Source organism: Triticum dicoccoides, chromosome 5B, assembly GCF_002162155.2.
Source record: "Triticum dicoccoides isolate Atlit2015 ecotype Zavitan chromosome 5B, WEW_v2.0, whole genome shotgun sequence".
In the NCBI taxonomy this organism is placed as follows: domain Eukaryota; kingdom Viridiplantae; phylum Streptophyta; class Magnoliopsida; order Poales; family Poaceae; genus Triticum; species Triticum dicoccoides.
Genome location: NC_041389.1, coordinates 619,183,043 through 619,193,845, shown reverse-complemented (window position 1 = coordinate 619,193,845; position 10,803 = coordinate 619,183,043).

Sequence of the window (10,803 nt, the reverse complement as noted above, 5' to 3'; positions counted from 1 at the left end):
GTGACGGAGGCGTTCAAGCCCGATCCCGATTGGATCGGGGGGAGAGGGAGAGTGGGGGCGCGAGTGGGGGGGGGGAAGTGGGGTTTCGGTGCCTAGGGTTCGATGGGGAGTGGGGGTTACGGGAGTGAGGGGGCCAGATGGGCCAGTGGGTTGGCCGGCTGGGCCGTTTGGCCCAGTTGGCCTGGGGGTTTTCCCCCCTGATTTATTTATCTTGTTTGCTTATCTTTTCTTATTTTTTTCGACAAGTTTATATTATTTTAGTTTTATAAAACATAAAAGTTGCACCTAAAATAGTATTACTAATTATACCTCGGTCACAAAAAGGTTTAATCCCCAAATAAAATAATTTAGTATTTTATAAAATACAAAAGGCATTTATCTAGTTGTTTTAGCTACTGCTTAAATCATTTTAGAGCATTCAGACATTTTATAAAAGTGTGGTTCCTTCACCTTAATTACCTATGCATTATTTGTCACCGTTTGTACTTTTTAGTTTTGACATTTGCAAACCTTACTAGTTTGACTTTATTTAAATTTGAATTCTAAATCGGTTTTGAACTATTGAGAGTTTATCAACAGTAAGCGAGGTGACGTGGCATCGTTAACGTGGGATTACTGTAGCCTGATTATCCGGGCGTCACAATAAAGTTGCTATAAAATGATCGTAAAACATCCAAGATTGATAATATAACAGCATGGAACAATAAAAAGTTATAGATACGTTGGAGACGTATCAAGCACATATTTGTATTATTGCTACTAAGGGTAAAACGACAAGGTTCGAACATACCATTTTGTCCCTTACTTTTTCTACATTATGTCATCATGCTCCAAGCATTACTCTATTTGTTATGAACTTAATACCTTAAGATCCATGCTGGATAGTGGTCGAGGGTGGAGTAATAATAGTAGATAAAGAAAAGTTTCAGTCCACTTGTCATGGACGTAATGCCTATGTATTGATCATGCCAGGAATAACATCATAACTATGCACTTTTCTATCAACTGCAATGGTAATCATATCCATCGTTGCTATGCCCGGGAGACAGATGCCTCTAGTGAAAGCTATGGCCCCCTGGCCCATTCACTTTATATTTACTAAAACCCTAAATTACCTTGCTGCAATTATTTACCTTTTATTTCATTTTGCAATTTATCTATCCACCATTACAAGAATTAAACTTTGCAATTAGCGAGTACAAGGGGATTGACAACCCTCTTGCCTGCGTTGGGTGCAAGTATTTGTTTTGTGGGTGTGCACGTATGATGTTGGCTTGAACTACGTCGGTATTTCCCCAAAGAGGAAAGGATGATGCAGCTCAGCAACGGTAGGTATTTCCCTTAGTGATGAGACCAAGGTTATCGAGCCAGTAGGAGAACCACGCAACACCACGTAAACAACACCTTCACACAAAGAACAAATACTTGCAACCCGACGTAAGAGAGGGGTTGCCAATCCCTCACGAATAAAAAGATAGGTAAAATTGTAATAGGTTGGATAAATAGATCTCGCGGGAACGCGAGATAAAATAAATAAATAAAAATTGCAGCAAGGTATTTTTGTGTTTTTTGATTAATAGATCTGAAAATAAAAGCAAATAAAAATATATATCGAAGGAAAATATGATAAAGTAAATACCTCTGGGCGTAGATTTCACTAGTGGCTTCTCTCAAGAAAAATGGCATACGGTGGGTAAACAAATTACTGTTGGGAAATTGATAGAACTTCAAATAATCATGATGATATCTAGGCAATGATCATTATATAGGCATCACATCCAAGATTAGTAGACTGACTCCTGCCTGCATCTACTACTATTACTCCACACATCAACCGCTATCCAGCATGCATCTAATGTATTAAGTTCATGGAGAAACAGAGTAATCTCAATGATAGTTCATGAGGGAACGAAGATTCCGAGTTTAATCGCAACATGTGTTGTGTAAAGCTTCAGAAGTCATTATGACTTGAAGTAGTCGGCAATAATGTGGTAGAACCGACCGAGTGAGTTCCTTTATTAAAAGGTTACTCAAACATTGATGTTTGTTCATGTATGTTCATCAAGAAATCCAAAGAGGGATTTTGTACAATTTCTGTGTATGTTGATGATCTAATATCATTGGAGCTACACAAGATATACATGATACAATCATATCATCTTAAGACGGAGTGTAAGATGCAAGATTTGGTTGAGACCAAACTTTACTTGAGTTTGGAACTTGAGCGTATTCCTTCAAGAATACTTGTTCATCAGTCTACATTTATCCAAAAGATTGTTGAAAGTTCAACATGAATAAGTCATATCCATTAAAGAACTATGGTTTTGAGATCTCTGGATTACTAGAGATAAGGACCCATTAAGGCCTAATGGCAGTGATGAAGAGATATATGGACTTGAGTTTCAATATCGTGGTGCAATGAGAGCAGGGGTGTATCTAGCAAACTGCAGCAATCTAGGTATTTCATTAGCAGTAAATTTATTGGCTAGATACAATGCATCACTGAAGGCGCTGGGTTGGTGTGAAAAATATTTTTAGATATCTTCTGGACACCATAGATCTTGGTTTGTTCTATGAAAAAAATCAAGATATGACCATGATTGGATATTGTGATGCTGGGTATACATTTCTTCCCCATAATCCAATATCACAGACTAGTTTTTGTCTCCTCGATTGAAGGCGTGACCTTCTCTTGGAAGTCGAGAAGACAAACTTTAGTGGCTGCATCCACTAGTCATTCTGAAATTATTGATTTGTATGAAGCATCAAATAGATGTATGTGGCTTCTCAAAATGATGAACTTTGTTGAAAGTTCAAGTGGGATTGGTTGGTAGGAACCACCCACCATTATCTATGAAGATAATGTTGTTTGTATTACACAGATGCAGACAAGTTATAAGTAGCAATTACAAAGGTATTGCTCCGAAAGTATTTTCTTCTCCATAAGTTAAAAGGAGGTGGGAAGATAAATATTTTGCAAACAAAGTCCAGTGATAATCTCGATTATCATGTTAGTGGATCTGGTACAAGATGACTTTATGTTTTGCAAGACTCAGTGGGAGTGTACTCCCATATGATAACCTGTTCAAGATCTTTGGATCTTTGATATTGCATTCTTTTCCCTTTATGAGTTTTTCCTATATAGTTTCTCATAGAAGGTTTTTAATGAGGCAATAGTAATACAAACATTGGGATATGTCATTTTCTCCTTATTTTTCCAAAGGGTTTCTGAAAGGAGTTTTTCATGGCATAGTATGTATATCTTCTCATATTTTTCCCACGGGTTTTGGGAGGAGCTTTTTCAAGATGATGATTCTACACAATCAATGCGGAGATTAGGGGGAGTGTTAAGGAATAATTAATTGTGATTAATTAAGGATAATCTCCTTATCTTTGTAAACCGACGGGCAGTTAGAGTCTGCCACCGTCGCGTCTCTTGTTCTGTCTCCTCTAATCGACATGTCCCTTGGATGCAACCCCTCGGAGGGTATATATTGTAGTCATCATCAATAGAAAGAATGGTTGATTCATTCTCGCACTTGTTTCTTTACAATATGCATGCGAGTCAGACCTCCGTGTACACTATCAAGCAGGTTCTTTCTTATACCCAGCGAGTCAGACCTCCGTGTACACTAGTACTACGTATTGCTCCTCCAGTTCTCCGTATATTCATGTTGGGTACTTGGGTCAGAGATCGATGGGGCGTACAGTTGGACAAGCACGGGAGATCTAAGCTGCGGTTGGGAGAAAATGACAAACGCGGCTCTTGTGTACGTCGGCTTTATGCACGCTAGAAGGACGTCTGAGCGGCCGGCGTAGGACAAAACGTAGCGGCTCACACGTTACTCACGACATGCTCGCATACAGGCAGTGCCATTGATCATTAATACGGGCACACCAAATCGAGACCTTAAATTTTGTTTTTGTTTTCACTCATACGAGATTCGACAACCGTCTGAATCGTACGGCAGAGATTTAAATCGCTGGCGCGTTGGTATACATACTACTGGCGAGCCTTGTGTGCAGGGTGAGGCGCCCCGAATAAGTTAATTTACCGGAACTCGCCAGTACACGGTCGATGTCAGCTTTAAACACTAAAAAAGCAGTTTCACACAAAATATTGGTTATATTTCACTCTTTTCAAATAACTTATTTCACTCATTTCTAGAAAACACATTACACTCAATTCAAATACTATATTTCACTTGTTTCAAAAAACTTATGTCACTCATTACAGAATATAGATTTCACTCATTTCACTATTTTCAGCAAACACATTACACTCATTGCCCATTTTCGGAAAAGGTATTACACTCACTTAAAAATATATACATTTCATTCATTTGAGAAGACACATTACGCCCACTCAATTGAAATACTTATTTAGTTCACTCGTTTGGAAAAATTAATTTCACTCATTGCAAAATACAGATTATAAAACTAATTTCACTATGTATTGCGAAAAAATTGAAACATATTTCACTCAGCACAAAAAACTCAATTTCAAACACTTAAATAAACAGTTCCACACAAAATATATTGAGTGAAATATGTTAATTGAAACACTGGAAATTGATTGTATTTTGAATATATCCAAGATTGATTTTGTTCTAAAGGTCTTGGCGCGAGGAGTTTAAATATATAAATTATTTAAGAAACAAAAATATAGTTTAAAAGATATGAATGATTAAAGTTGGCATGGGTGAAATAAAATGATGGGTTTGTTGGTGATAGAGGAGAAAGTGAATGTGTCATAACCTGTACGTGTGAGTCAGAAAAATATTAGGAAAAATGACCATGCATGTTGTTTATCTGTCAATGGCAGGACCCGCAAGAGAGAAATATCAACACTTAAAGTCAGGAAAGGAATCAAATACGTGCTGTTGTATTGGGATACTTCACTATGTGGCGGTACCCCATTGGGTCATACGTCGCCGCTAGATTTATTTATTTTTTTAGAATGAAGACGCATGATGCGTCCGGCTTTAAATAACAAGTTCATCACAGGAGATACATCATAATGGAGAAATGGCCGAAGCCAAAAGAATTAAACATGCAACCGGCCTCAGCCTAGAAGAAAAAGACAGAGATACTAGCACGCCAGTCCAAAATAGCACCAAAATAGCACCATGAGCAGCATCTTAGTGTCGGGCTTCCAATCATCCATTCTGGAGGAACACGTGGCATTTGAAAATAATGTCAGCAGGATGGTTAGGGAACTTGTGTTTGATAGTCATCTTATTACGGGTGGTCCAAAGTGACCAGCACAGCGCCCCTACGCAGCGCCACAACACACGCCCGAAGCTACCCCTCTAAGCAAGAAGGATCCCACGCAGGTCCAAAGCCGAATGGGGATTCCAGCTCTGCGCAAAAGCCTCACAGACGGCACTCCAGGCGAAACAAGCTAGTTGGCACTTGAAAAAGATGTGGTTGGCATCTTCATGCGCTCCACATAGCGCGCAAGATCCATCCGAAGGGCCGTGTCTAATGGCAATGTTGTTAGAAGAAGGGAGTCGGTCACGGAATAGTTGCCATAGAAACACTTTGATCTTCAAAGGGATAGACGCTTTCCATAGCCCCCTAGCTATGTCAAGAATCGGTCCCTCGGTCAGCTTATTGTAAAGGGACTGGACTGTGAACTTCCCGGAGCTTGAGAGGGACCACGAGACCGTGTCGGTCTTAGGGAGGAGAGAAATACCCTGCAAAGTAGTTAGGAGCCCATCCCAACTAGCTCGCTCGTGGGTGAGAAGTGGCCTTTTGAAAGATATGGCTGGGGGGTTGGATCTTAGCGCATCGGCCACCAAAATGTCGACGTTAGTGGCAAGTTGATAGATGCCAAAGTGACTACGCCAAAGAGGTTCCGTCCCAAGCCAATGGTCGAGCCAGAACCTCGCCGCTAGATTCGGTCGCCGGTAAAAATGACTTTGCGTGAGGCGCCCATGGATGCTGACGTAGAATTTTGACATGTGGGGATGAACATACGGTCCGAGCTGTTACGTTAACTCGTAACCGCACGAGTCCAACCGCCAAGGTTGTCAGAATTGCGATCTTGAATCGGATCAGAGCTTCGATGGTAGGATCGCAAATCGTAGAATCTTCACTAGCAGGATCGTAGAAACGTAGATTCTAAGAACTAAAATCGCATAATCATAGGGGTTAGTTTGGATCGTAAAGTCGTAGAATTGTATAACAGAATCGCGATTCTGGCAACCTTGCCAACCGCTACCCGTTTTTACTCTAAACACCCGAAAGTGCTCTTTTGATCCTGAGCTCATATGCGCCCATGCAGGGAGTAGTAAAAAATTTCAAAAAAATATGCTTTTTTTTCTTGTGATGAACATTGATGAATGTTCTAACTGCGTGCAAAATTTCAGATCGAAATGACATTTGTGGAGGTCTAGGCAAAAATAACAAAATCGATTCTCCAATATGCTTCCAACAATAGTCTTTTTGGAGCATCGGTTTTATTCTTTTTGCCCAGACCTCCACGAATGTCATTTCGGCCTGAAATATTGCAGCAGTTAGGAATTTTGTCAATGTTCATCACAAAAAAAATTCAGATTTTTTTGAATGTGTTTACTATTTTTTTGGATTTGTTACTGTTCATGCGAGAGCATATGAGCTGGGGATCAAATACTCCGTGTCCCTAAACACCCCTCTTTCCATACAGTTGTGTGCATTTCAGGATAAAACCAACTCGTCTACTACTACTTCGGTCATGATTTGTTGGTCTCCTTTGAAATTTATGTCAAATTTTGACCAAATATTTAACTAACAAAATATTAATGCATGTTGACAAAAATTATATCATTGGATTCGTATTTGAACATAGTTTTTAATGATATAATTTTTTGTAACTTGCATGAACATTTTATTAGTTAAATTTATGATCAAAGTTTGACACAGAATACAATGGGGAACAATAAACCAGGACGGAGGTAGTACTATATATTTGTGAAAGAAACGCAACTGACCAAGTGCAATTATACATTTAATAAGAGGGGAAAGGCACAAAACATCATCTTCATGTAGTCGTTTTTGTGACACCAACATTTGTGCAATTGACAGGTGACTAATGCAGGAACATCAGTCGACACTCGACAATCGCCTTTTTCTTCGATTTTCGGCAAAAAGGTGGTGATAAATCAGGAACACACACTAGAACAGATAACACCATACTCATGGACCATGATGCGAGCACATACTTAGGTGGTAAACAGCGGCCGTTAGGTCGCGCCTATTCATGATGGTTAGTCGTCGATCACTGCGGAGTTTAAAGCTAGCGCCAGCACCAGCACCAGCACCAGCGCGATAGGCCCATCGTAACAATCGCCGAGATCTTGGGTGAAAAGCTAGCCAAGATCGACCGGTGCGGCCTGTCCAGTAAAGCGAGCTAGCCAGATTCCGGTTGCTTGCTGCAACCAAAGTCTACCCAGAAATGGTCGAATCTAAGGTACGGTAAGGTAGGTGGAGAGTGACTAGTCCAGTTTAGCAGCGGCAAGCAACATGCCAGAGACGCAAAGGACAGACACATCAACTACAGCTTACTAGTACTAGCTGCTAGCCAACTGTTTAAGTTTTTTTGCGGGGACTACTGCTTACTAGTACTAGCTGCTAGCCAACTGTTTAGGGCTTCTTTGATTCAAAGGAATTTTATAGAATTTTTAGAGGATTGAAATCCTTAGGATTTTTTCCTATGTTGGTCCTTTGATTCATAGGATTAGATTCCATAGGAATTTTTCCTATGGAATATTTTGTACTACATTTCATAGGAAACCTAACATCCACTCCAACCTCTTTTTACAATTCCTTTGTTTTTTCTGTGACATCAAACACTCATTGCTAATCCTATAGGATTCAAGTGGGCATGCCACTCCAACCCTATACTTTTCCTATTCCTATATTTTTAAAATCCTACGAATCAAAGAGGCCCTTAAGTTATTCCTTGCATTCCCGAGGAAATAAAAATGGTGTGAGTGAGAGAGAGAGACTGAGAGGTTGGTGTTGCAACTTGCAAGTGCTGCGCTATCCAGCAAAGAGATAGACGAGCACGAGCTAGAGCTAGAGAACTCTCCTATCCACACAGTTGTGCACCGCTAGACGACGGAACCAACCAGTTGGCTTTTCCTTTTGCTTTGTAATTAGAGGGGGATGATGAAGTGGATCGGTTGCGCCGCAGAGAATCACAGGCAACTGATCAAACTGAGAAAGAGATGGAGGGCCGCATGCATGCAACAAGGCCACCGGGAGAGAGTGGCTGGACCGCCGGGGACCAAGCAAGGGGAGGCGGGCGAGGGCGGCCCATGCCATGCGGCCAGCCAAGCCAACCCATCGGCGTCGGCCACCGGCAGATCTGCTGTGTCTGCACCGGCTCGTGTCGCTGGCGCTGAGCCGTATACCGGCGTTCAGCGCGCGCCGCTCACATGGCCATGTCTGTCGACCACCGCTGTCGCCGTCTGCCACCCAACTGGGCGGACCACCAAGGGCAAGGGAACCAACCCGAAACGAAACGACGGTGGTCGTCACATGCGCCTGCTAGATAGCCTGGTGCAACTGCGGTAGTAGCAGAAGTTGTAGCTATCCATCCGCAGAGCTGGTGATCGGCACATCTGCGCGCGCGGGGCATCACTCGGGGCTCCAGCCAATCGCAAGTAGTAGTATACGGGCAGTATATGCAAAGTGCGTGTCGACATATATGCGCTACTCCGTAGCACCCTTTCTCCTTTTGGCATATGGCCAGTGGCTACCGCCAAAGTCCAAGTTTTTAAAAGTATGCTACGTGCATGACCAGTTTAACGGCTAACATACTATATGGTGCTGCGTCGACCGGACCAATTGGGAGACATGCCGTCTACTTTTGCTTTCTTTCTTTCGAAAACAGGAAATATATGCTGTCACTATGGTCGCCTTGTCGTCACACCCAAAATAAAAAAACCTTCAACATTTGTTCAGTGTTGTATGCGCTAACAAAGGAGCAGTTCAAATCCTCTCCTTATCCTTTTTTGTTATATATATCCATCTCCTTATGTAGTACAAAATATCCTAGCATCAACACTTCCACTTGCATTGTCATGCTTTTCAGGTTATCTTTGTACGCGTCAAGATTTTTTTTTTTGGCTATAAACAAGTCCACTGACACTGCATGCCGACTACTCACCAAATGAGCAATAGCGAAACGACCGGCTTCCACCTACATGAGCACATTACGAGCATAGCACCACTAAAACAACCAAGAGATGATAGTTGCCACAACAAATCACATGATGCCAAACCAAAGCGATGTGAATCACCCATCAAGCAATTGAGGTACCTACATCACAATTCTTTCTTTCATTCTCATTCACCTTCACCACATTCTTCACGAGATGCTTGATCACCTATGATGGATGGAGTCACAAAGCTATTCCCTTGGGCACTAAGCTAACCTTAGGGCACGGACTTCACGACGTCTTTCTCGTGGCAGCTCCTTCCATCGATTGTCGATATCCTAACCTTTCTTCCTCTAGCGACCCATGCTACTACCGCAACCCGTCACCTCTCTTCCTCTGAGTTTCTCCTCTCTTAACTATGCCACGCAACCACGGCCTCCAACTTCGGTAGCATAAATACTCTTCTTAGGCTAATGGGAGACACATTACACATGTTAGGCATCCAATGCATCCTAGCTCCCGAGCGCCGGCCCCGCCAGTTCCTTCCGTTTCTTCCAGTTCCCAAGTGCACCCTCAATTGCTCACCGACTAGGGATAAGGAAGTTATTGTGCAAATTACGTCCCCTTGCTAGTTTTTTGTTATTTTTTGGACTTGAATTAATTTCACATATTGGAACGGATTTTCATGTAATACAACTACAAAGTAACTTTTTCATCACGAGTCTTGCTTGCTTTTAGTGAATAAATCCTTGTTAGCATTTCGCCAACTTTGTGTGACTATTTACTTCTATTAACAATTATGGTTTCCTTACCCGATAATAAGCACTAGCAGATTGCTAATGCGTATAATTTTTGTCTTGTTTACATCGAACGATCCATAATATACACCCCGCATAGGCAACACGGACTTGTCTCAGTTTATCACGTAATCTCATTATCTCACCTCATATCAAAGGTGGTCTATGAGCAGTATATGCAAAGTGTGTGTCGACATATATACGTCCATCGTACCTTTTCTCCTTTTGGCATATGGCCATTGGCTACCCCCAAAGTCCAAGTTTTTAAAAGTACACTACGTACATGACCAGTTTAACAACCAACATTCTATACGGTGTTGCGTCGACTGGACCGCGTGAGAGAGGTCTCCGTGTACTTTTGCTTTCTTTTTTGAAACAGGAAGTATATTGTCACTATGGTCGCCTTGGCATCACACGCAAAGTAAAACCTTCAACATTTATCTGTGTTGTATGCGCTAACGAAGGAGAAGTTCGAATCCTCCCCTCATCTGTTTTGTCATATCCATCTCCGTATGTACAAAGTATCCTAGCATCAACACTTCCACTTACATTGTCACGCTCTTCCTGTTATCTTTGTACGCATCAAGAAAAAAATTGATTATAATCCTCCACGGACACTGCATGCCGACCACTCACAAAATGAGAAACAATAAAACGACTAGCTTCCACCTACACGACAACATTACGAGCCTAGCACCACTAAACCAACCATGATGTCAAACCAAAGCGGTGTGACCCACCCATAAGGAAGTTGAGGTTGCCTTCATCACTATTCTTCCTTTCATTCTCATTCACCTTCACCACATTATGCTTGATCACCGTGATGGATGGAGTCACAAAGCTATTCCCTTCGGTAA